Genomic DNA, 25216 nt, shown 5'->3' on the forward strand with positions numbered 1-25216 from the left:
CAGAAAAACTATAAAAAGACCCCCTTTCCTTCATAAAAATTTAGACTCGGAGCCTTGTCACATTTTCTCTCATCTAGAGAGACCTCTATGCAGAAATCACTAGAGATCAAGCTCTAATTGGTTAATTAAACGGTAATTAACCGAAATCTTTCTTAATTAGCAAAGCTAGATTAACCTATTTACAATTTTCTTAATTAATCAAAGATTAATCCTATGTATACTCAAAACTTCTTCCGTAATTAAATATTCTCTGCTGATTATTGTGATTAAGCTTAGGGATATTAAGCGAATTAATTATTATATCATATTAGGGTTGAAATTATCCATTTTAACCATAAATTAATGGGAATTATACTAATTAAGTTTATATTAAGATGAGATAATTATCAGAGCTGTGTTCGACTATCATTATCCTAGAAAAATTATAAGATAATTTTTTGAGTAATTTTCATAATTAATTAAGCAGAATTACATTGATTTTTAGAAAAAAATAAAGGGAAAAATGATCAAATTGATTCAAAATGCTTTAAGATAATTATTGAGGTTAATCACATCTTAAGAAACCCCTGATAATTATGTTAATCTCAAATAATTAGTTTACCTAGTTATCTTAGGAGAATTACACTATTTGTAGTACAAATTAAAAGGGGGAAAATAGAAATTGATGCAAAATGCTTTGTTTTATTTATTGAAGGTTAATCACATCTTTGGGAACCCATAATAATTATGTTAACCTCAGATAATTAGTTTACCTAATTATGTTAGTAGAATTACACTGTTTTTAAGCAAAAATTAAGAGGGGGAAAATAGCAAATTGATTCAAAATTCTTTGAGTTATTTATTAGAGATTAATCACACTTTCAGAAACTTGTGATAATTATGTTAACCTCTTGTAATTAGTTTACCTAATTATCTTTGTATAATTACACTGTTTTTAGGACACACTAAAAGGGGGAAAATAGAAAATTGATTCAAAATGCTTTGATATATTTATCAAAGTTGAATCACATCTTATAAAAACCATGGTAATTATGTTATTTTCAGATAATTAGTTTACCTAATTATCTTAGCAAAATTACACTGTTTTTAGAACAAATTAAAAGGGAAAAAATAGTAAATTGATTCAAAATGCTTTAAGATAATTATCAAAGGTTAACCACATCTTAGTGAACCCATAATAATAATTTAAACCTCAGATAATTAGTTTACCTAGTTATCTCAGTAGAGTTACATTATTTTTTGGGAAAAATAAAGGGAAAAAATAGTAAACTAATCCAAAAACCTTTGAGATAATTAACAAAGGTAAAACACACCTTGAGGAACCCGTGATAAATATCCTAATCTCAGATAATTAGTTTAAAGACTTATCTTCATTAAAAGAAATCGATTTTGTGTATGAAATAGAGAAAAAAAATTAGTAAATAAATTTATATAATTACCAAATAAATATCTGAGGTCTGAAATCACTATTGAAGGTTGGGAAAACTAACTTAGCATAAATAATTGATATAACCAATTACTATCATCAAAATTTACCTAAATTATACCATAAGTATAGTGGAAAAAACTTAGAAATCAATTTTCTAAAAAGTCCTAAAGATACAACATATCAAATTACATTGAGGGTGAGTAATCCATTAACAGATAGGGATTATAATTTACTAAGGTTAAATATAAAATATTCATGGAATATAGACTAAGGAGAAACCTAGTTAAATAGCTTCCCTAATTAAATGGTAATTATGGAAAATTACTAATAGTATAAGGAAGTTACAAGAGAAATATCTCATCCAATTAACTATCAATCATACCTACTTACTCGAAAAATCCTTATTTTTTGGTAAAAAGGAAGAAAAAAGATTATAGAATTAAAACTCTAATCGATTAAGTCTTTTTATAAGGTTGCCGACATGGCTCCAAAGAGAACCAGAGGAAATCCTCTTACCGAGGAAGAGGATATTAGCAACAAAAGAAATAAATCCACTTATGACCATGAGGCTGGGTCTAGCCATAGGCCTAGCCATACGCCAAAAGAGGAAAGTTTGCAGACGCCAGAGCAGCAACACATGGACGAGCAGTCCTAGGTGGATTTCTATTTTGTTCACTTAAATCTTTTAAAGTTTATTTTTAAGTTAGCATTGCATACGTAAAGGTTAGGAAGGATAAATTGGCTGCAATTAATGGAAGGTAACTTCCAAGAAACCAACAAGCAATGAATCTGAATAGGAAAGAAATGATTGGGTTATGACTGATTGACCTATGAAAGAAATGTTTGACCATCCTTAAGACAGCTTGTCTCAAGACACCTCTGATTCGTTGGAATATTTTACTCCAGGTAATGAGTAATGATGGCGATTCCGCCATGGATGAGTCGGTTTCCTCAGCGCATGGATTCTTTACCGCGTGCTTGTTTATGTTTGTTGATATTACTTAAGATATCAAGTTAATCGTAGAGGAACCGCCCGGTTGTATGGGCAACCGGTTGGCGTATGGACGCCCGGACTTTGGGTGATGGATTTTTCCACCCCGGTTTTTGTAAATAAGGAATGGGTTCCGTTTTTCACCCCTGTATAGGTGGTCTTGAGACAAGCCAGTACTGGTCAGAGGTACTTCAGAATGACAGTACCTTGTCTTAAGTCTAAAGATGTTTGTTTGCTAAAAGAATATTTTCAATACTATTTTCAAGGGTTGTCTTTATGAAATCCAGTGATGAAAGTTAAAAGAAATCATTGTTTTAATTGTGAAAAGAAAGTGGTAGTAATTAAACAACACAAAAATCATGTGTGAATGCGGGGTGGTAAGTGGGGATTGACTAAGGTTGTCAATCATGGACGGGTGGACCTGATTAGTCAGGTAACTATACATTCCCGCGCACTAAAACATTTAGAAACTTCTTCACTTGGAAGAGGAATCCACCAACGGCTGTGCCCTCACATATGTTAGGGGGAAAAAAGCGTTGGCTAAGGAAACCTTAATTTAATTGATGGAAGTTATAGGGCCGGAATAGTTTTTTTTTGTGTGGTCCCGTTTCCACTGCGAGATAGGACTAGGTCTCCTTCTAGGGCTATAAACCTAAACTGTTATCAATGGTAAGGGTGAATTCCCTAGAATTTTTCTTGTATAAGGACTCTTACTTTAGTAGACCTAGAGACCTGTCAATGGTCCCATCCCATTTTTGGTATTTAAAAAATCCCTTATATGTGAATCTTGAACTAATAAAACAAACCCTCTTTCTTTATGAACTTATGGGTTTTTTTTCAAAGTGCAATAAAAAAACCCCTTATTTAAATATATTTATGTAAATTTACCCAAAAATTTTGAATTAAAAAACCCCTCCTGTTTAACTCTAATGGTATACTTACATACATAGAGGTGGACCCCCCGAGATTTCTATTGTGCATACTTTCACGACCTCACTTTCCATACGCAAACTGCAATCCACTAAAGACTCCAAGTCTTGCATAGTATCCACAAACGAATACTCATCAAACACACTTGCAATGAATTCACCATCTTCTAGCAAATCATTCATCTTCAAACCTCATTGTACACTATTACATATTGTCGTTCACCCCGCTTTAAGTCCTCACACTTTTTAAAAGCAATAGATCCATAGTCTATTAATCATACAAAACCTGTAGAGAACATTTCCTTTGCATATACATCATGGGATAACTTTTTTCTTTTTGTACCCTTGCTCTATAATGGTACATGGCCAAAACCCCTCATATCCCTATAGTCCTTGAATTCCTTGTTTGTCTTTGGCAAGGGTTGCTCTCAAAGTCTTTCACGGTTCCTTTCATGGTCCACACAAATAGTAAGGAACTGTACACCACTCTTCCCATCCCTGCTCCTTATCTTAGCATAAGCTGACCCGTTGTCCATCACCTTGGTTTCCATGCAAGTAGCTGTGATGTATGGCTGCCCAAGGATAACAGGGTATGTAGACATCTCGTGTAGGAAGAAATTTTGGGCATCTTTCACATCCCCTATAGTCACCTTCACATTTGGACAAGCTCCGTACAACTCCCCTGATGAGTTGTTTTCTGCACGAATCATCCATCCATGAATTATATCAATTGGCCATTTTCCTTTTTGATAAAGACTCTTTGACATGAGGTTAATTTCTGACCCATGATCTATCAACGCAATGTATGTCTCTTCTAAGTCTCCCACTTCTAGGAGGGTCTCAATAGTTGCTCTTGCTCAGTGACTCTTCAAGTAGTAACTCTTGTGAGTGGTCTCCGCTTCATCTTCATCATCCTTGAAGCGAACGTGTTTTACTCCTCCCCAAGACTTGTAGCATCCAGCAATAGTTTGAGCACCTTGCTCACCAAGGACCTATACTCCTTGTGTATTTAAAGTCTCTTCTTCACCCTATACATGGATAGATTCAGTAAGAGACTGTCGCTTCCTCTTTATGATATCAATTATTTCTTCATGAAACTCCCTCTTTGCTATTCCAAGGACCTCACCCAAGGTAAATTCCACCTTACTGTTCAAAATCCTCTCTTCCAAAACCTTTATGAGATCATTTGTTGCCTCTATATCGAATTGGAGATTGTAGGCAGGACCCTTTGCTTTAGCTTTTGTTGCATCCTTGAGTCTTTTCTTTAGAGGCTTCTTGCATAGGCACTTCGGGGACAGGCATCTATTGCGGGGAAGGTGATCTAGGAGGCACTGTGTCATTTCTGCCTCCACTCCTCGTCGCCCATTTTGCAGGCCCTTCATCCCCATTCTCATGCCTACGTTTCTCTTTGACAATGGCCTTATTGGCTTGAGATTTGGCAATGTAGGCATGCACTGACAAAGAGTCCACAGGGTCATTCCAACCTGTTTCTAGCCGAATACAGTCTCCAGCTTCATGTAAAACCTATGTAGTCATTTTATTCTTCATAGCAGATTCTATAGCGCATGGCCATAGCTCTCCAATACCATTAGATGCTTCTTCTCCAACCTTGATTCCTTTTTGCTTTATAGGCTCCACCTTTAACCCATAGGAAGCTGCCTCAACCATTGAGATGGCATGGCTAGTAGCCATGTCCTCAACTAGCTTCTTCATCCCACCTTTGCCAAAGTTTGTTCCCAAGAGCTTACCTGTTTCACTTAAGTGAATTTTTCCATCTTTAAAGAAAACAAGCTCTTTCGTCAAAGCATCTTTAAAACTTTCACAATCCCTCCTTCCATGGTCAGTACTATCATACCATATGCATCTATTTACAAAGCCTTCTCTGTTTTGAGGTCTTTGCCCTGTAGATTGTCATGATGGTTGTCCCTTTTCTTCTAACCTTGTAAGCTTTAACTTTAGCTCTTGAATTCCCTTGACAATATTATCTAGAATGGACTTGTCACTCTTTGGAACCACAGTAATAGGCTTTATGGGACTCTCAGGAAATCTTGGGGATTTAGTAGGGTTGACTATCATCTTGTCTATTTGTCGTTGTCGCTTAGCTAGCAGTGAAATGGCATCTTCGACCTCGTTCCAATCGGTCTTCAATGCCTGTTCCGCATCCTTATCCTCAAGTAGTATCTCTAACTTCTCTTGAATCTCTTGACCTGCGGCCTGCAAAAAGAGCTTTGTCCTCTCTAAGTTTAGCGTAGCCTTTTCAGTCCTTGACAATTGATCATATTGGCATTCAAATTCTCTTAGTAATTTGGTAGGCGAAAGCCTCTCTTTTGGCAAAAGTACCACTCTAAAAAAGTACTATTTGTTACCCTTTCGGAGTCCTCCATGAATTACTCTTCCTTCAAGGCTAATTCGAATGCTTCCCAAGTTGCCCCATGCTCATTTCTAATTCCCCTTAGATGCTCTCTGATCTCGGGAACCATATCTAGGTCAAAACTTTGCACCATCTTTGCTTCGGGCACTCGATGAAGCTCCATATGCTTTACATATCCACAAAGATACTTTGTTATATATTTACCTTTAAATTGGTCCATTTTCTTCACCACAGATTGAAGCACTTTGGTTGAGGAAATGTCCCTCCTTTCCGTAGCTTGTTGCTGTTGCATAAACACCGCAAGAGCTTGAAACATTTGCATTGTGACTGGATCAAACCGAACCCCTTGTTGCTCTTGTTGCTCCATATATTTAAACCTTTGTTTTGATACCTTCAATGAAGATTTTGGACCCTCACTCTAGCCTACTTTGCGTCGGGATCACAAAAAATGTGTCAAGAAGTGCGGAGTGCGGCTAGGAAAGCAACGGGCCTCTAACTGTGAGAGTTCACAACAAAATCAAGCAAGTCGTAGAATATTTGAGGCTAAAAACACACTCCAAAAGAAAAAAACTCCAGCCATGAAAGTTTATCTTTGAAAAAGAACCAAGATCAACTCAAAACTCCTGTGTGTGTGAAGATTTGGTGTAGCCTCACTACCAATTACACAGTTGCAGTGCTCTTTCACCCTGATAAAAACCCTATACAAAGGATTCAACTCTCCGTCGTAGCCATTTCATGGAAGCTTCAGAACTTCACTATTCATTCCCAAGTAGGTATTTGAAGAGGGGAAACCCTAATTGGTGGCCTCATAGCCTCGAATACAGGGTTGGAACTGCACAGGACTGCACTAGCATACCATAGGTGCAGGCTTTGTATCCCCTTCACAGAGGAGCTTATAGTGTTGATCTTGTTCTTCTAAAATGTTCCCTCACTCCTCATAGTGATGGCACCATGAGTGATTTGGCATTTTGAGCCATTTTTGACTAATTTTGGGTCATTTTTAACCATTTTATGACCATTTTTAGCCCAAAAATATTTTTTTTTCTTGTAAAAAGCCCAAAGGAGCTAGGAAAACTCCAATTGGACTTAAATTTCATCTTGAATCTCATTTTTCGACTTAGCAAGCACTCTAGATGTATCTATTACGCCCGTGCATGAAACCTACTATTTTTAGCGAAGATCGCTCGCATTGAACTTTCTAGGCAAAACGCGCATACCACTTCGATACACTTGAGATTTGTACATTTATAAAGAAAAATAGGCATATATTATGTGAAAAAGCATGCCAGAGTGCCATCTATTTTTGCATCCCCGCAAGGTATATATAGAGCTACAACCGTGGCATCTATTTTCGCATATATCAAACTATGTACATCATAGCATTTGGTCCCACATAACAATAGCATTAAGAGTGAGGTAGATATTTTAGTTTCACATTATTCACGTGCCATTGTGTTGTATATATCTGCTTCCATGACAAGAAAGTGAGCAAAGGGATGCCAGTCAGGTTTATTTGAATCCTACATGACTATTCAGCAGTAATAAGGGCTTGCTAACAAGCCAATTTTAAGCTAAAAGTATGCCAGGTGCGGCTCTAAGGGCCAAAAGATGTCTTGTTAAACCGAATAGTGAGTGTGCTTGAAGTGGTCATAGCTGGGATTTTATTGATCAAAATTGTAGTACTTGAAGTGCTCTACAGGCCTGTCTTTACGGCTCGTCAATTGAAGCTACACATAAGGAGTTATGTCAGTTTTAAGTTGAGTCAGTAGCATATCCATACCGGATTGGGAAGCTGTTGATAAAGGTTCAAAGATGACATGAATGCATGGACCTAATGTGCTCACTTTAAGGAGCGTGTTGGTCTTTCTGGTTTGGCAATCAAAGTCCCGGGTAGCAAGCTATGAGCTGTCAAAGTTGGGATGGGGGTTGGTTCTGGGGTAGAATGGTTGGATTAGAAGATGTGCCATCGGAGATTTTTGGATGCTTATCAATGTTCTTATGAGAAGTGTGTGAAGAATGGAGTCAACAGCAGTTGACATCATGTCAAGCAGGATCCAGAGTGTGGAGATATGGCTTATTGAAGTTGGCTGCGATGTATGCCAAAAACTATTGAGATCGGCAATGCTTGACCAGTATTCATGCCAAATGTGGTTCCTTTCTGAAGCAAAATCCACTATATAGCCGTCCACCAAGGCATAGCCCATAACCATAATCAATGGGACATGGCCACCCAAGAAATCAAGGGGCGCTCAAGGTTAACATAAAGGCTCAAGGGGGCATGGGCTCAAGGAAGTCCGGCCGCCCACTATGGCAAAAAGGTCCACCCTAAATATTAAGGGTGTGAACCAAGGAAGAAAAAGGAGGCCCATGGGGGCGTAGGTAGCGAGCAGCAGGGCGGCATGGGAAAGAAGCAGTCACGTTGGCCACTGTGCAGCCCGAGGTGGTCACTTTTTAGAATGTGTATGATATCATGTGAGTTAACCGGAGAGGATTATTAAAAGACCAAAATGTATAAAAATGTATACTCTTATGTATACATTAGAGGGGGGTGGGGTTTTTTTAAATAGGCTCATAGTGTAAGTATAGTATGTATATTGGGGTATTATTAATTACCTCTTGAACGCATGTGATATAGGGATATTTTGATAAGTGACTGCCCTGGGCTGTGCAGCACAATCGAGGTCAACCATGAAGCGGTTGTTGGCGAGCAGGCCTAGGCGAAGAGTTGTGGGGCCGTTCCCGTTCAATTCCGTGCAGCTTGAACCCGGCCATGCCATGTCATCAAGGGGCATTTCCCATTAGCAATATCAGTAATGGGTTGGCCGTAATTAGCAAGAAAAATTTCCCATGCAAACTACCAAGTCGGCTCTTATAAAAAGAAGAAGAGGCCTCATTCTTTGGGTCTTCTATCCGGAGGGGATAGCAAAAGCTCTCTTTTTCCTTCTTCTTCTCACTCGTCCAAGCCAAACCCCTTAGCTAATACGAGTCCTAAGCTTGTTAAGCCACGCTAATCAAAGCTTTCATGGTCATTTTGCACTCTAAGATTCCATAGCCGCTCCGAAGCTAAACTCCATAGCCTACCAAATCCTATTGCTAAGCCAACTCTATAATCGTAAGCTAAGCTCTAATCAAACTGCTCCTAAGAAAAAACTCCATAGCCTAAGCTAATCCTCCTAAGCCCATTCGAATCCAAAATCAAACCTTCCATAACCCATCATAATCCTAAGCTAAACCGCCTAATCCATTCTAATCCTATGCTAAGTCACCATAAGCCATTGTAATCCGAAACCTGCTAAGACAACTCTAAGCCAATCCTAAAATTCATAACCAACTTTCATGCAACAAGCTCCCATAGCCGTAGCCGAAGAGAAAACCAGGCTCTCTCTCTCGACCTTGAAGCAGCAGAGGAAGAACGAAGGAGAGAAAAATTATCAAGACAACCTTGGTAGGCCAATTAAGGCAGGTGAAGCCGATGTAAGGAGTGGTATTGTTCATTGTTTGTTTTGGGTATTCAAGTTTTGGTGGTCCAACCTGTCTATTTCAAGCTTTGTCTACATTGTCATGTGTTGAGCGGAGGGCCACACCTATACATTTTTGCTCACACTCATGTTTTTGTAAACACTTATTGTAATAAATGTCTTTCCGACATTTCATCTTTTTCATGGAGCCGATTCATTGTAATTAGCGGGACTCAATTGAGTTTCCAGCTTGTATTCCCCAAGTAGTTTCACCTGCTTATGTAATTAGATTAGAGATGTTTTCACACCTCCAAGGCTGAGGTATAAGAGCCAATTTTTGTAAACCTAAAGACAATTTTGAATCATTAATGGAGGTGAGTTTTTGAGCACTGTGACTGTGTCTGAGAGAGAGAGAGAGTAGAGAGAGAGAGTCTATTCTCTTGCTACGCGAGCTACGGAGCCGCCCTTGGAGAAGCGACATCGCCATTGTGTTAGCAACGGCAAGAGCTACGCACCGATACCAAGCGTGCGTGCATTCGGCTTCTATGCGAGGTGAGCTCCCACGAGCTTCTATGTGAGTTTTCTCCCTACCTCTGTGTGGGAATTGAGCGTGCCATATATCTATAGAACTGCAGCGAGTAGAGCTACACATTAGTACCATCGGAGTCGAGATTCAATCACCTATATTTTTCGGCTTGTCTTCATACGCGTTTACCGCGCGGAGTGGTTATAGGTTGATATTGTATTGTAGATTCATAGGGTATTGTCCTTACCTAGTGTAGAGACTCCCCTTTGAGTTTGAGACTGATTCGATGACTCTAGATCATGTTTCGGATAGCATTTGTTCGTAGTACAAATTTCAGTCACTTGTGTATTTGAGAACTTAGATTTGATTTCCTTGGTAGTGATTGTCATTAGAAGGTTGAGTAGGTGATTTGACACCCACCTATTTGTTTCCATGCGCCTGCGGGCAAGCTCCGTCCTCGTCTGACATTCTTGTTTGTCGGTTGAGTTCTCGCTATCATAGCCACCGCTAGCGGCATAACCGCCACAACATTTGGCACCGTTGCCGGGGACGAGAGCCCTAAGTAGGTGACCTTAGACTAATCCTACGAGGTGATTTGTTTTGTTACTATGTATATTTTAGTTAGAAAGGTCTAGGAGTGGTGGACTCCGAGGATCTTTGAGAGGTAATAGGAAACTTGTGGTATTCCTGGGTCTTTCGTGTTTGACAGTTTTTTAGTTTAGATTAGATTGATTTTTGTTGGTGTTGAGTGGTTGTTGGGATTGAGGCATTTACTAGTCTGTGTGTGGTAGTGAATCTCTTTATACCCACAATTGAAAAAATCCATTTTATGATTAGAAGTATCTTAGGTAGGACTTGATTTGATCCTGATCTAGAGCTATTAATTTACTTGATGTATTTGTTTGCATGTTAGATCACTAAACCGTTGATTTGGTAGTGAAACTTTCATAAACAAAGTTCAGAGAAATTTTCTGTGAGACTGAGTGTTGCTGAGCACTTAGGAGAGCTTTTGGAAGAGTTCTATGTTGAAAAACTGGAATTCTTCAACTTTAGACATCATACGCGTATGATGTCTTAGGGGCTAAACAGAGACCAAAACAGAAAATTTAACATTACCAGAGTGTTCAAAAGGGGGGTTTTACCCTAAGATCAACATAAAACAAAGGCTTTAACACTTCTAGAAACTCAAAATACCAAGTCAAGAGTGTAAAAAACGCAAAGAATAGGAAAATTTGATTCAGAGCTTATTTTTGCATTCAAACTTGATAAAACACTTGAAACTCAAAGATAAACACTTGAGAAGGCTTAAAATTGAAAACTGGCAAAATCAGGGACAAAAGACATCATACGCGTATAATGTCTTTTGGCACTTGCTGAATTGATTTTTCAAATTTGACTTGACAAGGTTGTTACAAATACTGTGCAAAGCTCAAATATCAATTTTGGACTGAAATTGAACAAAAAGACATCATATGCGTATAATGTCTTTTTCCTTATTATGGGCATATTTTGATATTTTTCTATCACAGATCCTTTGTACTAGTTGTCTAGAGAAGTTGTATTTCAAGTTTCATGTCATTTGGATCACATTTGACCCCAAGTAAGTCAAAAATCGGGAAATTGCCAAGAAAAGCCTAATCTGGCCATGACTTGCACAAACAGAGTTCAAATTGAATTTTGTGAGTGGACAGAATATAAGGGTGCTACTGGGAGTGAGAAAAGCAAAAATATCCAAAATCTGTGAAAAAAGACATCATACGCGTATAATGTCTTTTGAGCAAATGTGATACAAAAATTCACTTGAGGTAACAGAAGTCTTCCAACCGACAAAACAAACCATTTGACCAAGTATCATTCAATTTGGATCACTTTTGATCACAGAGAATTGGGATAAACAAACTGTCGAGACTGAAAAGTTAGATTCCTCTAGAGGGATTGATGAATTTGAGATATCTCCAGAATAACCAACCGAGACAAAGAGAATAAGCGAGTGTTATATGGACCGAGGAGAGTGTAAACCAAGGTGTAGTATGACCGTTAGAGCCCAACCCTGAAGAAAGTATTTCCGATACTTCTTCAGAGAGATCTTACGAGTATTTTACGGAACACTTGGGACATTTAAACCTAAACGAAAGAGAAAACATGGAAGCATGACCATCAAACCCTTCGGCCACAATGAAGCTATTGTTCATCAAGTATCAGTATGACAACAAGCAAGGTGCCAAGATCTACAAAGATGGTATGGACCGCTACTGTGTGAAAATAGAAGATAGACCAAGTGAGTTCAAGGACTTAGTGCCTATGAGCTATAGCGGAGATAGGTACCTAGATGATGAAGGTATCATGTACTTGGTAGTCCTGAATCCTAACATTGTGGACAAGTGGGGATTGATGGGCACGAAAGACAAAGTAGATGAGGAACCTGCGGAGAAAGCACCAACAATGAGCTTCCCTAATGCAAGAAAATGAAACTTTGAGAATCAACAGAGACAACGTCTATGTGGGGTTATACAAGTATAATAATGGAGAGGAAGATCTCTATTATAGATGCGAGGAACCCTACGTCGATGAGTTGACAGAGCGGAAAAGACTTTATGTCTTCACCTATACAAAGGGATCAGAAACGAAAATTATCCCATACGACAAGTATGGAAGACGATACGCATCAATCGATAAAAAGGATTTGGAAGGATATACATACTTTGGGGGACCAATCCACCATTATTATGTCACTCCAAGCCCACTGAGACCAGCACCTACAACTGTCATGCCAGACCCGATGGCAACAGGTAGAGAGAGGACTCATGTAGCTGATTCTTTTAGTCGACCTCAATATTCTATGCCAAGCCCCATGGGAACATTATGTTCTAGAGAATCAATGGCTACGAATCGGGGTAGTGCGGTTTCTATCTCTACACATACCACAGTAAGTCCGAAGCCACACCATCACATTTGCCTCCTAGTAGTAGATTCGTGGCAGGGGAGCCACCGAGAGCAACCCATGACATCCATGATGTATGAGAATGATTAAGTCGAGACGTGGGAGCATTGAGATTGGTCGCAGACCAGAGACGGATGAGGCCATCCCAAGTAGCGAAGTGCATGCCAAAGAATTATAGCGGATCAGGGGATCCATATGCACATGTCTCACTCTTTAAGTAGTCTTAAGAGTTGAGCAGATAACAGATTTCCACACACAATACGAAGGATGTGGTCTTACTTTAGAAGGGACGGCATTGACATGGTTTCAACCACCATTGAATGACGGAGGTTTCCATGACATTGACCATTTGCTGCAAGAGTTTGCTGAGGAATTTTTGAAAAGAGGGATCAAACACAACACGGTATCCCAAATATATGCTTTCAAACAGAAGGAGCAAGAAAAGGTGAAGGAAGCTTCGCTTCGCTTCAAACAATACATAGAGAGATGTCCAGTACGGGAATGACCGCAAGATGATAGACTATCTGTCCTCTTTATAGAAGGGCTGAGAAATGACACTCTCAAGAAAGACTTGCACCTGAAAGCTTGTACAAATTTTGAGCAAGTGACTAGAGAAGCATTGTACTTAGTGGATAACTGTGCGGTTTATGGAGAGGTGACAATGGATACGGATGTCGCATCTAATAGCTCATCATCTGTATCTAAAAAGACCACCACTAAGAAGAATGTCCAAACAACAGCAGTGCCGAACATGGAACAAATGATAGAGGATGCTATAAGGAGATTAGCACCATACCCTAAACCAATGCCAAAACTAACGAAATGGTGTGCGATTGAACAAAAATGGACAAATCACTCAACAGAGGAGTGCTATTACAACAAGGGTTATGAGAAGGAGCATAAGTATGCGCCTCCAGCTCAAATATCACCACCTCAGGTACATCCAGTACCTCGATACCCAACGGGAAACGTACCAGGACCTATGGGGATAGAAAGACCACAGCCGGTATTGGGGCAACAACCACCTTTACCAGGAGCGAGACCAATGGGCATTAGATATGCACCCACCCTAGAGAACCAGGAAGAACAAGCTTTAGTGCCTGTTCGGACTTATTACGAAGATTCCGGTGCACTCATGGCTCCTACTGTGTATTACCCACCTGAAGAACCAAAACAACAAGAACCTTGGAGCATGATGGGAAATGTTGGACCACCAACAGCCGCACAAGCCTCAGATGAAGGAGGTATAGCTTGGACGCAAGAACACTTATGTTCATAGCTCATGGAGGGTGGTCAGGCCAAAGACCAGCTTATCCACAAAGGGCAAATCAAGGGACACAAAGACCTACATTAGGACCCTGTTATAAGTGTGGAGGTGACCATTTGATGAATGTTTGTCCACAGACAGAGATCATTAGAATAAATGCATATTGCACAGAGTGTGGTGTCACTCACTTCATTGAGGATTGTTCAAAGAATCCCAACAAAGTGCAAAGGCCGACATTGAACATTCTAGAGTCGATTCCTACTAGCAGTGGGTCTGAAAATAAAACTCTGATACCAACGCAAGTTGTTACTAGAGCTCAAGCAAAGAAAACCACTAGAGAACCAGAGAATTGGCTAGTCAAGGAGGATGAAGCCATAGAAACACATGGAAAGCTAGGAAAGCACGCATGAAACTGAAAAAAGAACACCAAGACGCGATTCTAGCTGAGGAATTAAAACAAACAAAAGACAGATTAGAGAAACTTGAGAGTCAAAACGGAATACGGGAAATGGACTCTGAAAAGTCGAAACTGAAGAGCATCAAAGAGACAATGAGCGTGAGCTCAGGGGGATCAATGTTAGTCGACAAAGTACACGAACCATTGGATGCACTGATGAGAGCTTATGAAGCGAGATTAAAGAGCAACCAAACACAAGAGCAACGGTGGTTGACTTATCCAAATGCGGAATTGGAAAAGCAGAGACTCGAAATGTGTCAGAGAATGATCGAGACTGCACAAGCCTTGTTAGAACCACCTAGAGAACCAATGAATTGTGGAGCGGAAAACCCAATTCATCAAGAGACTATCCTCTCACGAGTAGTTGAAAAGCCTAACAGAGCACAAAACCCTAAAAAAATGCACGGGGATGAACGTATAGTGATGAACACAACAGATCAAGAAATAGAGAGTTTTTATCCTGTGATATAGAGGTCTTACGGAAGAGATGAGGATTACAATGAGTTTTGGAAACATGTGAGAGAGGAAAACTTTGCAAATGAGCTGATTTGTCAAGCTAATCAGACTAATGGGGAAAAGGACATCAGGAATCCTCCCATAGAGGAATTTGAGGCAGGATCTCAAGTGGACTTAGATCTGCATTCTTACTGGGGAGGTGGAGGCTTTGTTAGAAAAGTAGAGAGTAAACCTCATTCGCTGAATACCTTACCTTCATACTTAGGAGAATACGAAGCAAAATTTGAGATTAGAGCGCTTCCCTCACGAGGAATCTCTTCAGAAAAAGTTATGGACTCGCAAGGATTGATAGAGATTTTGTCAACACCAATGACATGCACTATCACCCTAGCTGAGCTTTTGAGACTACGACCAAACATGTGGGCAACTGTAGGAAAATGCTTGGAGAAATTTGGGATAAAAACCCAACTGCAAAACTGCATGAGGGCATACGAGAGCTGAGTAAGCCACAAAAAAATGCTAAGCCTGTACCTTTGAACAAGGGCGGAGAGCATTGCGAAGGCGAAGAGGGGAATACAACCTTACCAGTTGAATTCTAGGGAGTTAACACGATGGCAATACTTGACAGTGGGGCTGGGGTAGCCATTGCTACGAAAGAAATCTGGAAAAAATCGGGAAAATTGGTGACGATAAGAAAAACGAGGTTGAAACTCCAACTAGTGGACGGACATATGGAGAGACCTTTGGGACTATTAGAAAAAGTGGTAGTGACTTCTTGCGGAATTAAGTACGAGCATAACTTTGCTATTGTCAACTTTGGCAAGGAGAATAACTATGATATTATACTTGGAAGACCATTCATGAGACAGTTGAAAATGGTCCAGGATTGGGGTTATGACTACATATACTTGAGACATATGGAAAAAACTACTCGTGTGAACCTAAAAGACCATAACTACAAGGATGTGAACCGAACACCATTTGAAGAGTTTGATTCAGCTACTTTGGCAAGATCAGAGTTTCTAGCTTGGTTAGGCAAACCCAAAGAGTTATGGATGTGTGGAGCTTCGAACTGTGGAAGTCTGAAGCGCGAAGAATGTGTTTTAGAAAGGGCAATTGAAGAGGAAACTTATATAGGTGAACCCTTTCTAGAGGATGCACTTAAACCATTAGAATGGACACACATTTTAGCAACCCTAGATCTTTGTGCGATCCAAGATGGTCCCACAACGATGTTCTATGACAAAGATGGATATGATGTGGTTCCGTACTTCATGATGAGATCTGTACTCGAAAAAGAGACTGAACAGAATGATACACCAGACAAGGAAGATGAAGAGGAGATGTTTCACGACATTCCCGATTATCCAGAATGGGGAAATGAAGCTGACAATGACACAGACAACTCAAGCGAGAACGAGGAAGCCATAAAGGATGTCAGATTCTACGAATTCCCAAATCAGACTGAAAAACGCCAGAAACGCTACAGAGAAAAGAGAAAAACGAAAGGGGTTAGAAACAATCCGATGCCTAGGATAAGAGGGAAAAACCAATTTCTAATGCTAGTAAAGGCGGAAGATTGTGTTAAGGACAAGATTTCTGGAAGAATGAGAGGAAATGTGGAAACGAGCTCACGGAAAGAAAAATGAAGCTCAAGAAATCTAGTTCAACCCAGTGAAACGAAAACCAAAACAGATAAAGCGGAAAAGAACATGAGAAACAAGGAAAACAAAGAGTCCAAATTAGAAAACCGAAACAAGTACAGAGAGTTAAAGAAAACTCTAAAAGAAGTTTGGACGACTGAAATCGAGAGTGGTGAGGACAAAAACACCAATATCAAGGGGAACATGGATGTTCCCTCTCACTACAAGAAATTTACGATAGAGGATAGGAAGGTGATATTAACCCAGCCTATGAGAGAAAGAAAGGAGAACGAATGCTATGATGGACCGGAGGACGCTAAAAAGGTTGATTTAGCAGCTCCAAGAGAGGAACCGAGACCAGTATACATAGCTACAGATTTGTCTCCGGAAGAAGAAGAGAGACTTTTGAGTCTTCTCAGAGAATACAGGGATGTGTTTGCATGGTCATACAAGGACTTGAAAGGAGTCAATCCATCAATATGCCAACACACTATTCCATTGAAACAAGACGCTAAGCCTAGCAGACAGAGACCATACACGTATAATGACACATTTGCTAAGCGAATCAAAGAAGAAATAGACAAGCTAATGGAAGCTGAATTCATATATGAGATTGAACACACGGACTGGGTATCTCCGATTGTGGTAGTGCCTAAGAAAAACGGGAAACTCCGAGTGTGTGTCAATTTGAAGAAAGTAAATGCTGCGACAATCAGGAAAAATTATCCCTTGCCGATAATTGATCATGTTCTAGAACGTGTATCGGGGAAAATAGCATATTCCTTTCTAGATGGATTTTCAGGATATAATCATCTTGCCATTGTGCCAAAAGATCAACACAAAACAACTTTTTCAACAGAGTGGGGAATTTATGCGTATTGAGTTATGCCGTTTGGTTTAACTAATGCTCCTGTAACATTCCAAAGGTTGATGATGCATGCTTTCAAAGAGTACTTGAGGTTGTTTCTAGACATATACATGGATGATTTGTGTGTACCCCAGGGGATTCACCATGGAAAACTTATCGCACCACGTAAGTGTAGGGGAGGGGGGTTTTTTTACAAGTTACATATGCGTATAAGTTAGGGGACAGACCCACAATAATTTATCTCCCAGGCTGAAAAATAAGGGAGGGGGTATTATATTTATGGGGGGGGGAGGAGGACTTGACTTGGGTTGAATGCTTGTAATGATTGATCACCAATGTGCACTAGAACTCGGATGAATTTAGGAAATGGTTTTAATCAGGTCACACATCTAATTTTGCATCAAGCCAGTCATAGATAAGGGCTGATTTGGAGCAGGTCAAGGGTTGATTTACACCAGCTTTGGATGGGTCAAAATTGGAGAGTAGCTAGAGTGCAGTCTAATTGGACACATAGTTTGAAAGTCAAACTAAGACACATTGAGGGTACATCTAGTTATCATTAGAAGTGGTTCCTTAGTACATTGCCAGTCACTATGCTGCAGCTTTTTGACTAGTTTTACTCCATTAGATCACGTGAGACCCAAATTTTATATGTAAGATAGGGATATGATAGTTTTCTTCATTGATTGTCGTATAAGCGTATAAAGGGGGGTCATATTCCCTAATATGGGTCGTATATAGGGGTTTTATCAAAGTTGTCCGCTCACAGGTGGCGTCCCGTTTTGTATATAGAGTGAATCCCCCGGGGTGTGTACACTCTCTTATGAGAGATGAGCATCTATAACACCTAAGAAAGGTATTCAAGAAATGTAGGACATATCGCATTTGTCTCAATCCTGAGAAGTGTGTGTTTATGGTCTGACAAGGCAGAATTTGGGGACATATTGTCTCACATAACGGAATATCCACGGATATGGAAAAGATAAAATTAATAGTGGGTATGCCTAGACCAACCAACGCAAAACAAGTGCAGAGCTTTATGGGACATTGTGGATATTATAGACGATTCATTTACATGTACGCTATAATAGGCCAACCACTTTACAGGCTAATAGTGAATTTTGAATGGACAGAGAAGTGTGAGGAATCCTTCAAGACACTGAAAGAGGCACTCATTACTGCTCCAGTCTTGAAATCACCAGATTGGGAGAAGATATTCCATGTGCATATAGATGCTTCGGCATATGAAATAGGATGCATCGACCTGGCTCATCCAGAAGAAGGAAACATGGATTTTTCAATCTGCTATGCTAGTCGACAACTCAACAATGCTGAAAGGAATTGCACAACAACAGAGCGAGAGGGATTAAGAATGATTTATGCTATGAAGAAATTTCGGCATTATCTTCTAGCCAATAAGTTTGTGTTTTCACAGATCATCAAGCCTTGCTCTACCTAGTGAACAAACCATGCAATACGAGATGGATAGTGAGATGGTTCATCATCTTATTAGAATTCGACTTCACGGTAGTAGTAAAGAAAGGAAAGACACATCTTAGAGCGGATCACCTTTCAAGGTTGACGAATGGAGAAGACCCTATAGGTGTAGATGACGACATGCCAGATGCGTACTTATTCAACATAGAAATGATACCAAAGTGGTCTCAGGATGTTGTTAGTCTATTAACCTATGGAGGAGAGTTTGATAGAAAAGAATACAACCAAAAACAAGTTACTATTCAGCAATCCGAAAATCTTCAGTTGATTGCAGGAAGGTTGTACCACTTAGGAACCGATAACATTTTAAGGTTATGCATCAATCCTGAAGAATATAACATATATCTGCAAGAAGCACATGTTCAAGAATGTGTATTTCATTGTTCAAGAAGGAAAACGTACAGGAATCTGTTACAACTAGGAGTCTACTAGCCAGGAATGAAAGAGTAAGTATTCAACATTGTATCAGATAACGATCGCTCGTGAATGGAGCCAATATATTGTTGAATATCTCACAAATAGAACTTTTCCAAAGCGAACCTCAAAAGCGCGTCAGAGAGCTGTAGAGACAGAAGCGCGAGATTACGCTTTAATAGAAAATCAACTCTATAAGAGAGGTAAAGACAACCAGCTTAGGATTTTTGCATCAGAGTCAGAGTACGTGATAATCCTAGAGCAAGCTCATGGAGGAGAAGGTGGAGGCCATTTCTCAGGTGATAAGATAACAAAAATTATCTTAGCTGCAGGAATATGGTGGCTGACATTACACATGGACGCCGAGGAATACGTAAAACGATGTGATGACTGTCTCAGCGGCGGACAAAAGTACCACTGAAAAGAGATGATATGCCGCTTAGACCAATGATGGGAGCAAGAGCCTTAGCAAAATGGGGGATTGATTATATTGGACCTATCTCACCTCCTGCATACAGGACTCATGCACAATACATCATTGTGGAGACGGACTATCTAACAAAGTGGGTTGAGGCAAAAGCAACTCAAAAAGCAGATGCCAGGACCACGGCACAATTTCTGTATGAATACGTCTTTGTACCATATGGATTACCAATAGAAATTGTGAGTGATCGAGGCACACACTTCATAAATGAAGTGATAGAGATCCTTCTAGACGAATTCATGGAAATACATCACAAATCAGCTCCATATCATCCACAAGCCAATGGACAAGCTGAAGCGACGAACAAAACCATATGCATGGTCCTTACAAAGATTGTATCTAAGTCGAGAACTGATTGGGACCATAAATTGCATTCGACATTATGGGCGATAGGGTAGCATATAAAACATCCATAGGAACGACCCCATACAACATGGTTTTTGGTTTGAATGCTATTTTACCAATAGAATTTTTAATTCCAACACTGAGAGTAGCTAAGGAATTAGAGTGGATAGGACATGAGCTTTTAGATAGAATAGACGACCTTGAAAAGCTAAATGAGCTTCGCTTAAAAGCCGTGGCTTCAATCTACGCTCAGAAAAGGCGACAAAAAGAGTTCTTTGATAAAAATGTGCGAACTAAAGAGTTTAAGATTGGGGACTTTGTCCTAGTATACACTCTAAAACAGCATGCAAAAAAACTTAAAAAGCGAGGGATGGGACCTCTTGTGATTAAAGATCTATCACCAAGTGGGGCCGTCAAGCTTGCTACATTAGACGGAGAAGAATGCCAAACTGGATTAGTGGATGCAGATTGAAGAAGTATCATTTGCCACTAACCCAAGAGATGATTCTCAAAATACATCAAGATAAGCTGCGACTTCAAAAAAATAAAAATATTGTTGTGAGGAAGCGCCAATGGAAGCAAAAGAAAGACTGGAGAAAAGAAGACTACTGCGTCAGAGACAGCGCAATGAAGGAGCCTTACGAATAAACGTAGTCAGTGTTTCTGAAATGGGTGAAGACAAAGTAGAACCCATCATCGAGGTCAAAATGGACACAAACCAGGTTAAAGCCAGAGCACTATTGGATTCAGGAGCACAAGCTAACCTGCTTTCAGTCAGTTTGTACAAGCAATTGAAACATGACACTAAGCTGCAAACTACCAAACAGGAGTTGAAGAGTTATTCAGAACACTCAATTAAAGCAATCGGATGCACAGTACTGCATGTACAGATAAATCAATATGTGTATCCACATATGTTTTATGTGGTTGAAGACAAAGCTACACAACATCCGTTGTTGCTAGGACAACCATGGCAAAAGCAGTACAATGTGATGATTAATTGGAGCTCTAATTCAGTTAACATCAAATATGAGGAGGAAAGTCAATCAATTCCGTTCTCCAAAGCAACCGTACAGGTGCAAGCCAAAGAATACAATGACAAGGGTAAACGACCTAAAGAGATTAAGAAGGAGCAATGGCAACCAAAAGCCACTTCTACAAAACAGGAATGCTCCTCAACGAAGAACTCTCAGAAATGGGTAAAGCAGACAGAAAATAAAAGCACAGCTCCACCTTGGATAAGAGACAGACTCAAAGTTGGTATGGAGGCCAAAGAAGGTCGTGCCAGAGAGAACAAAGGTGGAAAACAAAGTCTTCAACACCAGACAACAGAGTGATTTCAGACAGCCAAATTCAGTGAAACAGATCTGGATTCCAAAGAAGTTGATGACAACACAAAGCCATAGCAAGGAAATTTGTCTTCCAAAGATTTGTACGCAGAAACTCCCTTCAGTACAATCAACAGAGAATCCTAAGTACTCAAGGACAAAGACATCACAACCTAAAGTCAAGAAAATTTGGGTAGCAGAACAATTGTGACAAGCACAGGAAAATCAGAAGTAGATTTGGATTATCAAAAAGGATAACAATGTAAAGAAGAATCCAGATACTGATTCTACTACAAAAGTGCTACAGACAAACCAAATATTGCCTAAAAACCTGACAATCAAACACAGAGCGACATTATTGAAAATATTGCTATTTCATCGCTCTACAATTGAATTGACCAAGCATGATCACAAAAAATACAATGCTTCACCCTCAGACACTTCATAGTCGTCCGGGAGGACTCAGAATAGGAGGGGGGGAGGTATACAGGTATACAGGAACTACAAGCAATAAGGAAAAAGAAAATGATATTACAAGGGCAGTGTCTTACATGACTTCGAACTTTTTATGTTTGATTGCGGATATTGATAATATCTATGCCCTTATATACTTTGTTTTGCAATAATAAGAGATCACATGATGAATTTGGGTCTCTAAGTTTGTAAATACGAGTAAATATGCGTGTTTTTGGAGCCAAAAAGTGGTAATCCAAGCCAAGAATCCACAAATAAGTGTATATACATATACATAGGGTTACCAGCTAATTATTGTGTATTTTCGGAAATTTTTGGCTTCAATTTGCTATTTTTCTTTTTTTTAAAGGATTTTCTTAATAAAAGTATAGAAAAAAAAGCACGTGAAACGAGATCAGAAAAAAGAAAAGAATAGATGGTGATGATCCTAATGACAAGGGCAACCCATGGTAAAAATTGGGTACAATTCGAGAAAAGTTGCGGAAAGCCCGAAATGGCAGAATTTTGGCAAAATGGACAAATTTCTCAGAAACAGGTCAAACGGAGTCCAGATTGAGAAATTTCAAATCCTAAAGTGCATTTCACAATGATATAGGAGCACATGTCGAATTTGGTAACAAGTGAGCCGGGAAGTCCAAAGTTAAGTATTTTTTACTTCACTTACAAGCTCATTTGCACTATTACCCACTTGGAGAGAGCAAAGAGCACACAGGAGCATCCGACCTTCTACAGCCTTCTATGACTGCTACGAGAGCTCAGAGGACTCCAGATATGAGAGGTAGACTTGTTGCCATAAGATTTTGATGCTTACCACTAACTTTTGTCGCGAAAACTAACCAAAACAAAGAAACAAGAGCAGACAGGGAAATGGGTAGAATGCTAGGTAGAGGCACAACCGCCTAACCAAACCATGCACGAACCAATAGGTGGCTTACCCTAGTGTAGAAGATGAGTTCCTAACTCTCAAAGTACGAGAAAGACCAATTGAAAAAACCCTAGGTCAATAGAGCCTGCAAGCGGAACAGGAAAAAGTTTTCGAAACGACACAAAACTTCACAAGAAGCTTAACAACATCGAGGACAATGCAACCATGGAGTATCTCCAGGTTTGGACCACCAAAAGTGGGTCGAAACAACCAATTCGGCGGCAGACACACAAAGCTCTCCACAGATTTTTCACTTCCAGACCATCAAGAGTAGACACTCAAAGAGTGTATGAGTTGGCAACCACCATACAGAAAGACGGAAAGGCTACACTCACAGCCTTGGACGGGGAAAAGGTTGAAGTGGTTATCACTCCTCAGCTCATTGCAGATGCTCTGAAGCTGCACAACAAAGGATGCTCAGTCAGAGAAAGACGGGAAGCCATAGAAGTGTATGGGCCAAAGAAGCAAAATGCCACCCATGAAGACATAGCAGATCAGAGAGCGGAAAATCTTGCCGGCTCTACAACTAGTTTTTACACATATGTAGCAAAAGGCCACAGAAGTATACCACACCACCACATGCTATTGCCATAACAATCACTTGGGCAATAAAGAGCAACATCCCGAAGGAAGTCAATTATGCTCAGTACATCCATGAGCAAGTAATTGCTTTGCAGAACGAGAAGCCAAAGTACATTGGAGGAGCCGAAGTGTTGACTTAGATAGCTTATGAAGCTATCGAAGCAAGGGATCAGTGGCCAAAGGCTCCCTCGCAAAACCAATGGCTAAAAGAGATAGATGAAGATGAAGACCAGCGAAAGGTCACAAAGAGAGTCTCAACAAGGGCAAGGTGGAAACTAGAAATTGTTTCCGAGCCAGAAGAAGAAGAAGACAAGCCACTCAAGAAGAAGACCAAGAAGAAACCCGGTCCAAAGCAAACTAAGAGCCAGAAAGCCACCAGAACGGAGAGGCTGATTGAATAGTTTAGAGCCAAGCGATCTTTAAAAGGAGATTTTGAGGAAAAGTGGGTACCAGAACCAACAAAAGTTGGAGCTAGCTCAACAAGACCAGATATTGATCAGTACGATCAATATATCAATGCTTATGAAGAATCAAAAGCTATCTTGGAGAAGCAACCAGTAGAGCCATACACCGACGCTGAAGTTCAACACCTTAAAGCTGAATTAAAAAGAAGGGCAAGGGCAAAGTAGAGGAGCCAAGTCCTAAAGGAAAGGAAAAGATAGTGGAGGAGACGACTACTGAAGTTGAGGTGGATGTGCTAGAAAAGCCCGAAATACAGCAAGGGGAGAAGACAACGGATCCAGTTCAAGAGAAGAAAGAGCAATATGATGCTCTATTAGACACAGGATATACTCAAGAAGAGGACCTCAAGGTTGTGTATGGCATTGCCATAGCACAAGAAGAACAGAGAGGAATGGAGAGGAGGACCAAGAATAGATTAGATAGAGAGAAGAGTTTAGTACCTGAGAAGGCAAAGGATGAGTGGAAGCTAAAGGAGACTGTAGTAGAAAGAGCACTTGAGCTTGAAGATGAGGATGAAAGAGATATTCTGAAAGTGCATCAACTATTGCAGTAGATCAAAGACCGATCAAAGACAATGAGGGACAGCAAAGAAGAAGCACAAAATGAAAGAGATGAACTAATCCTCCAACTTGCTGATGCTTCAAGAGAGGTGGCCAGTGCACATGAAGCCAAAGAAAGAATTGAAGATGAATTGGAAGCTACAAAGGAAGAGCTCATTGAGCTACGAGAAAGGATGGAGCTGCAGGAGAGAACAATCCTAAGGCTTAGATCCACACCAAGAGCTAGCAGAGCAGGAGTAGAGCTAGAGGGAGCAATAGTCCCCGTTATGGAAGATCAAGTTCAGAGCTTGCAAAGAGAATTATGGCTAGAGCAAGTGCAGAGACTGCACATTGCGGAGGGCTCATTAGCTGCAAAAGAATTACTTACATTAGAGAACCAAGCACTAAGAGCAGAGAATGAGGCCCTCCGAAAGCAGCTCCAAGATCTGCAAGACAAAATGATAAAAGATACAGAGGTTCAGCAAGAAGAAACACGTGGGGCAGTTGTGGAGCTACCAGAGACTGGGGAAGCCACAACTATTGAATATCCAGCCCCAACACAAGAAGAGGCCACAACATCAAGACTTACCAAGGAGGAGGAAAATAGATTGCACGAGCAGATAGAGCAGGCAATAGAGGAGAGTGCAAAGGTGGCCATGGAGTGGGAAAGAAGACTCCTATTCTCCATCGGAGTTCACGGGTTGGATACTAAGGTGCTGCAAGAACAATGGATGCAACCTACATTGCCCCTTCCTCTACTAAAGTTTGAAGTGCTGAAAACAAAGAAAAGTCTAAAAGAGGAGAAGTATGTCGCGCTATACGAAGGAGAC

The 25216-nt window shown here is 40.1% G+C and overlaps 1 pseudogene; it reads left to right on the forward strand.

The window, feature by feature from the left end:
* Window positions 1-24400, forward strand: part of LOC147427878 (uncharacterized) — a 55472-nt pseudogene extending 31072 nt beyond the window's left edge.
* The last annotated feature ends 816 nt before the right edge of the window (window positions 24401-25216 follow it).

The sequence above is a fragment of the Adiantum capillus-veneris genome, chromosome 23, assembly GCF_014529385.1.
Source record: "Adiantum capillus-veneris isolate H3 chromosome 23, ASM1452938v2, whole genome shotgun sequence".
NCBI lineage: Eukaryota > Viridiplantae > Streptophyta > Polypodiopsida > Polypodiales > Pteridaceae > Adiantum > Adiantum capillus-veneris.